Consider the following 7,747-nt stretch of genomic DNA (forward strand, 5'->3'; position numbering starts at 1 on the left):
ATTCAATATAGAGCTTCAACAGCAGAAAAAAAGACTTAGTGAACTCAAAGATAAGTCATTTGAAATTATACAATCAGACAAACAAAAAGAATGAAGAAAGCTTAAGGGGTTTATGATTCACCATCAAGCAGACCAATATACATATTATGGAAGTCCCAGAGAGAAGAGAGAAAAAAAGAACAAGAAAGCTTTTCAAAGAAATAATGGCTGAATACTCCCCAAATCTGGGGAAGGAAATGGACATCCACATCCAGTAAGCCCAAAGGATTCCAAATGAAAATGAACTCAAAGAAATCCACAGAGACTGAGTGCGGACATGGCACCTCTGGGCAAGCCATGCTGTGGCAGGCATCCCACATATAAAGTAGAGGAAGATGGGCACAGATGTTAGCTCAGGGCCAGTCTTCCTCAGCAAAAAAAAAGAGGAGGATTGGCAGCAGATGTTAGCTCAGGGCTAATCTTCCTCAAAAAAAAAAAAAATCCACACAGAGATACATTATAACTGTATTGTCAAAAGACAGAGACAAAAAGAAAATTTTGAAAACAGGAAGAGAAAAGTGACTTGTCATGTAAAAAGGAAGTCCCATAATACTATTAGTGGATATTTCAGCAGAAACTTTGCATGCCAGCAGGGAGTGTAATGATATAGTGAAAGTGCTTAAAGAAAAAAATTGCCAGTCTAGAATACCATATCTGGCAAAACTGTCCTTAAAAAATGAAGGGAAGATGAAGACTTTCTCAGACAAACAAAAGCTGAAGGAGTTCATCACCATTAGACCTGCCTTACAAGAAATGTTGAAGGGTGTTCTTCAACTTGAAATGAAAGAACACTAAAAGACAACATAATAGCATTAGAATGTATAAAACTTGTTGGTAAAGGTGAGTATATAGACAAATACAGAATACTGTATTACTATAATGGTGGTGGGTAAGTCACTTTTAATTATGATGTAAAAGTTAAAAGAAAAAGTATAAAAATAACTATAACTAAAAATATGTTAATGGATACACAGTATACTATATATATATGTATGATACCCAATAGACGTAAATTGTGACATCAATAACGTAAATGGGGGGCATTAGGTAAGTGTAGAAATTTTGTATGTGATTGAAATTAAATTGATATCTGCTTTAAAAGACTGTTATAACTATAAGATATTTTATGTAAGCCCCATGGTGACCAGAAGGGAAATACCTGTAGAACTTATACAAAAGAAAAAGAGAAAGGAATCAAAGTATATAAACACAAAAAAATCAACAAAACACAAAGAAAGACAGCAAGACAGGAAAAGAAGGACATAAGAACTACTAGACAAACAGAAAACAATTAATAAAATGGTGATAGTATACCTTTCCCTATCAACAGTTACTTAAGTAGAAATGAATTTAACTCCCCAAACAAAAGACATAGAGTGGCTAAATTGATTAAAAAAAAAGATGCAACTATACGTTGTCTACAAGATATTCATTTGAGTTATATCTGAAACACATAGATAGGGACCACATAGGCTGCAAGTGAAGGGATGGAAAATAGTAACCAAAAGAGAGCAGAGGTGGCTATGCTCATATCAGACAAAATAGACTAAGTCAAAAACTGTCACGAGACAAAAAAGGATATTATATAATGATAAACAGGTCACTTCATCAGTAAAATATAACAATTATAAATATGTATGCACCCAACATCAGAGAACCTAAATATATAAAGCAAACATTGAGAGAACTGAAGGGAGAAATAGACAGCAAGACAATAATAGTAGGAAACTTCAGTACCCCACTTTCAATAATGGATGGAACAACCAGACAGAAGATCAACAGAGAAGAAACAGCAGACTTGAAAAACACGATAGACTAAATGGGCCTAAAAGACATATGCAGAATGTTCCACCCAGTAGCAGCAGAATTCACATTCTTCTCAAGTTCACATAAAAGATCCTCCAGGATAGATGACATGTCAAAAAACAAGTTTTAACAAATTTAGGAAGATCGAAATCTTATGACGTATCTTTTCTAACAACATGGAATGAAACTAGAAATCAACAAGTGTTGGTGAGGATGTGGAAAAATTGAATCCCTTGTACACTGTTGGTGGGAATGTGAAATGGTACAGCCACTATAGAAAACAGTATGGAAGTTCATCAAAAAATTAAAAGTAAAACTATAATATGATCCAGTAATCCCACTCCTGGGTATAGATCCAATGAAATTAAATCAAGAGCTCAAAGTGATATGCAGCATTATACACAATATCCAAGATAAAATGTCCACTGACAGATGAATAGATAAAGAAAATGTGGTATATACATACAATAAAATATTATTCAGCCTTAAAAAAAAACAAAAGAAAACCTGTCATTTTGGACAACATGGATGAACCTGGAAGACATTATGCTAAGTGAAATAAGTCAGTCACAGAAGGCCAAATACTGCGTAATTCCACTTATATGAGGTATCTAAAATAGTCAAACACGTAGAAGCAGAGAGTACAATGGTGGTTTCCAGGGGCTGGGAGGAGGGGAAATGAAGGGTTGTTGTTTATGGGCATAAAGTTCCAGCTATACAATATGAATAAGTTCTTGAGATCTGCTATTCAACATAGTGCTTAAGGTTAAAATAATATTATGACCTTAAAAACTTTTTAAGAGGATCGATCTCATGTTAAGTGTTCTTACCACAAAAAAAAGGGGGACACAAGAAATCTTTTGCAGGTGATGGATATTTTATTACTTTGATTGCAGTGAAAGTATCATTGGAAATGCATATGTCCAAACTCATCAAAATATATACATTAAATATGTGCAGTGTCTTTTATATTAAATATACTTCAATAAAGCTGAAAAAATACCAGAAGGAAAACTGGTAAATTCACAAATATGTGTAAATTTTAAAACACACTCCTAATTAAAACAGTATGGTAGTGGGATAAAAACAGACATATAGACCAGTGGGGCATATTAGAGAGTCCAGAAACAAATCCCCACATATACAGTCAACTTATCGTTGACAAAGTTTAAGAATATACAATGGGGAAGGATAGTCTCTTCAGCAAATGGTCTTGGAAAAACTGGATATCCATGTGCAGAAGAATGGAATCGGACCCTTATTTTATACCACACACAAAAATTAACTCAAAATGGATTAAAGACTTAAATGTAAGACTCGAAACTGTAAAACTCCTAGAAAAAAACGGGGGGAAATGTCTTCGCATTGGTCTTGGCAATGATTTCATGGATATGATACCCAAAGCACAGGCAACAAAAGCAAAAATAGACAAATGGACTCCATTAAACTAAAAAGCTTCTGCACAGTAAATGAAATAATCAACTGAGTGAAAAGGCAACCTGTAGAATGGGAGAAAATATTTGCAAACCATATATCTGATAAGGTGTTAATTTCCAAAATATATAAGGGACTTCTACAGCTCAACAGCATTTAAAAATGGGCTGGGGTGGGGGGGGAATGGGGTAAGGACTTGAACAGACATTTCTCCAAAGAAGACATATGGATGGCCAGCAGGTATATAAAAAGACGCTCAACATCACTAGTCATCAGGGAAATGCAAATTAAAACCACAATGAGATATTATCCCACACCTGTTAGAATGGTTATTATAAAAAAAAAAACCCCACAAAGACAACAAGTGTTAGCAAGGATGTGAAGAAATTGGAACCCTTGTACACTGTTGATAGGAATGCAAAATGGTGCAGCTGCTATAGAAAATGCTATGAAGGTTCCTCAGAAATTAAAAATAGAACTACTATATGATCCAGCAATCTCGCTTCGGGGTAGTTATCCAAAAGAAAGAAAATCAAGATCTCCAACAGATATTAGCACTTCCATATTCACTGCAGCACTATTCACAATAGTCAAGATATGCAAACAACCCAAATGTCCATTGACTGATGAATAAAGAAAATGTGGTACCTGCATACAATGGGATATTAATCCTATATGTGACAAAACTGATTAACCTGGAGGACGTTATACTAAGTGAAATAAGCCAGTCACAGTAGGACAAATACTGCATGATTCCACATAAATGACATATCTAAAATAGTCAAACTGAAGCAGAAGTACAAGAGTGGTTTCCAGGGGCTAGGGGGCAGGAGAGATTGGCAGCTCCTAATCAATGGGTATAAAATTTCAGATACTCAAGATGAATAAATTCTAGAGACCTGTACAACATCATGCCTATAGTTAATACTGTATTGTACACTTAAAAATTTGTTGAGAGTAGATCTCATGTTGTGTTTTTGCCAAAATAAAATTTAAATTTAAGTTTAAGAAAAATCCATTGACTCCTTCCTGCTGACTTGAAAAAAAGTTCAAATTCTTTGACCCAGTGTTCAAGGCCCTCTATAGTTTATCAGTATCTGCCCTCACCTTACTTAGCACCCACTGTTCTCCTGAAAGACTGCTCCCCTGAAGTCATTGTCCAGTCTCTGGACAATGTCATTGTCCATTGTCTCTGTTTCACCATGACCTTTCCTGTGTCTTGGCCTTTACTCATGCCATTCCACACCCCACTGAAATGAGCTTCCTACTCAGCTCCATCTATAGACATTTAGGATCCCTCAAGGCCGAATCCAGGCCTTTTTATCCACGAAATCTTTTCTGAGCATCACAAATAAAGCAACATTTCCCTTATCACAATGCTGGTAGCACAGTAACTATACCCTTTTCAAGGCATTTGTCGTTTTCTGCCTCCTCTATACTTATTTCCCCTATTTGACACTAATCTCCTTGAAAGCAAAATCCAATTCTAATTCTTATTTCTATCATGTTACGTGGTAAAAAAATAGTGCTTGAATATAGTGGGTACTCCAAAAGACATTTGTTTAGTGAATGAAGCCATCCTGGAGAGCTTAACACGAGGAATGCATTGAACAAAACAATTACTAATAGAGAATAATTTATACTTGGCTTGGGCAAGCATAGATAGGTGTATAAGCCATGTTTGTGAGCAATAATTTTTTTCCTCAGAAACTTCTTTAACTTCTTCAACCATCTCCAGTCCAAAAAACTCAGGTTATCCATGCAGCATCTCTACTTGGCAGTTATGATAGCCAAAAACAGTAGAAAGGCCATTTTAGATTTCACATTTGTTGTCCTATAGACACAACCTACATGTCATAAACGAAGAAGCTCGAATGCACACTACTGCACCTTCCTTTTGGCACCTACCCCTACCACTTCATCTATACTGACCACTGCTTCAAACACAGGAGGGGGGCTTCAGACCCCTAAAATAATTAGCCAAGAAAATAGTCAATTTTGATGTAAGGAATAGTTTATTATGGTGCATTTTGACAATGAAATCAACCAGCACACAAAGCCTTGGTGTAAAATGTTAATAGCTACTGGTTCCAGCCTCTTTCTTTCTCTAATCCTTCACCTTTTTCCTGCCCTGCCCCAGTACCTTTTTCTGCCAAGGAGGCTTGCAGAAGGATTTCCTTACTTCTGTTGTATTTGTTATTTTCCATCTTCTCATTTGGAACAAAGGCTTGCTATGGTCTTGTTTTAAATTTTGTGTTGGATCAAGATGGCCATTGGTTGAAATGGAACAAAGTGAAATCCAGTCTGGAAAATGATAATACTGCTTTCCAACTTCTCATCACTGTATATTCTGCCCGCCTTGGCTCCAGAAAATTCTCCAGTTATTTCCTTTTGGCAGCACTATTTTAGTGCACTTAATAAATCTGGACTCATGAGGGCGTAGAGTAGGCTTCCCAACATTTTTCTTACTGCTATGGACATTGCTGTTTCCTTTAGAGAGTGCTAAGTAAAACACCTCCTGCTCTTTGTCATTTCTGGATCTGTTCTCAGTTTCAGATTTTGCTGCTCTTGGTGCTACTTCAGGGCAGGCAAAATAAGGATTCAGCTACCCAGTTTGATTCGACAGGATCCAAGGTAGTCCTGAGGACCAAAATTCCTTCCCCTCCTAGAAGACAATCAGCTTCAACCTTTAGATATATTGGGTGCTTAAAATTTCCCCATTATTATTTATCACCATCGATTATTCAACTCAAATGTCACTTTCTCCATGAAGCCTCTCATGATTTCTTCCACTCACTTCAACCTCCTGCTCCAGATGTAATTAATCAACCCCTCATCTTGGTTCTGATTAAAACTGATCAAATTCTATTATACAATTAGTTTTTTATGTTTCTATCTCTCCTGCTGGACAGTGAAGGTCTCAAAGGTTAGAGCCATTTCTTTTTAATCTTTGTTTCCCCAGCATCTGACATGTAGCAGAGTATCAATTAATGTTCCATGAATAAATATCGTACCTGAGATTCTATCATGCATCATTCTTTCGGATTCCTTTCCTGCAAAGCTTATTCTTAAACACAAATGCTCTTGAGTAGAATATCATGGTGTAATAATAATTCAGTAATTATTACTGGTAAACTATTAAAACATTCCTCTTGACAGGGACCAAGATCAGGATGAAAATACTAGGGGCTGGGGAGTATGCCAAAGGATGATTTAAAAGGGAGAGAAAAGGCCCACAAAGGGAGGCAGCAAAGATTATCTGCTTGATGATTTTGGTTTTTAGGCCAAATCTATCTCTCAGCTCAAGGCCAATTTACTACAGAGAATTATGCTTTCAAAATTTTTGCCCATAGAGGATGTAGGAGTTGACTGTCACAATCAATCTAGAGATTCATTTGTATCTGCAATATAATAGGGTACACGAAACCTTGCCTAGAGCCAATATGCCTTTAGGCTGGAACTCAATAATAATGTGCCTATAAAAATGTTCCAGCTATTACCAAAAACCCTGGCAAGCTGAGCAACTATTTTCACAGCCAGCCCTCTGGGGTTCTCCAGTGACTCAGTGTGCCCCTGCTACACCCCAGCTTATTAAGCTGCTGGGTTATACAGACAGACATTAATTACTCAGAATTAAGTGCCTGCGTGTAAATGCTTATTTTGGATAATTCAGAAGGTTATTCTAAAGAAGTACCATTGACTCCCTAGTAATTTTGACTTGTGTTCAGAAAGCTTTACTTAGGAAGGCCAGTCACTCCAGTTGGATGACAATTTACTAAAAAGACATCACACTTGACTGCACTGGTTTGCTTTCCAATCTTTTGCCTTTCTCCTCTCTCTGCAGGATCCTTTGCATCTAAAAAGATTGTCTCCCCAAAGATTATTTTACTCACGTATATTAGCACCTCTGAAAAAAAGTCTCAATAAATATCTGAGTCACTCTGCAACTGGCCATTGCATTGCTAACACAAACAATGTTTCTGAGCAGCCGTGCTATGGTACTTACAGTAGAGGGTCTGCTTAAGAATCAGAAGACAAAGATCAAACTCCTAACTCCCCTCATCACCACAGCTACTGCTCTTGGTATCAGCAGGCTTCCTGGAACCAGGGAGATTTGAATGTTTGAGCACAATCTTTTCTACACGTCAAATGTATCATTTAAATTTTCTGCCCAAAAATACAGTGGTTCTTCTTTGATGTCTGCATCAAATTTAAATTTTCCTGTTAGGTGGCACTCCTCATACTCAGCCCTTGCCAACATATTGGCATTAAGATTAATATTGGAAAATTAACCTGTAAAATCCACATATTATCATAAAGATCTAAAAAGTCACCTTGACGAGACGACAACTTCCAAGACTATGAGTCTCTACTGTAAACCTGATTTGGCTATAAGGACTACATCATTACAATCGGAAAGCTCTTTTCTTCCCCCCTTACCTTACCTTTGGCATGTTACTTAACTTTT

The sequence above is a fragment of the Equus asinus genome, chromosome 16 (assembly GCF_041296235.1).
Source record: "Equus asinus isolate D_3611 breed Donkey chromosome 16, EquAss-T2T_v2, whole genome shotgun sequence".
In the NCBI taxonomy this organism is placed as follows: domain Eukaryota; kingdom Metazoa; phylum Chordata; class Mammalia; order Perissodactyla; family Equidae; genus Equus; species Equus asinus.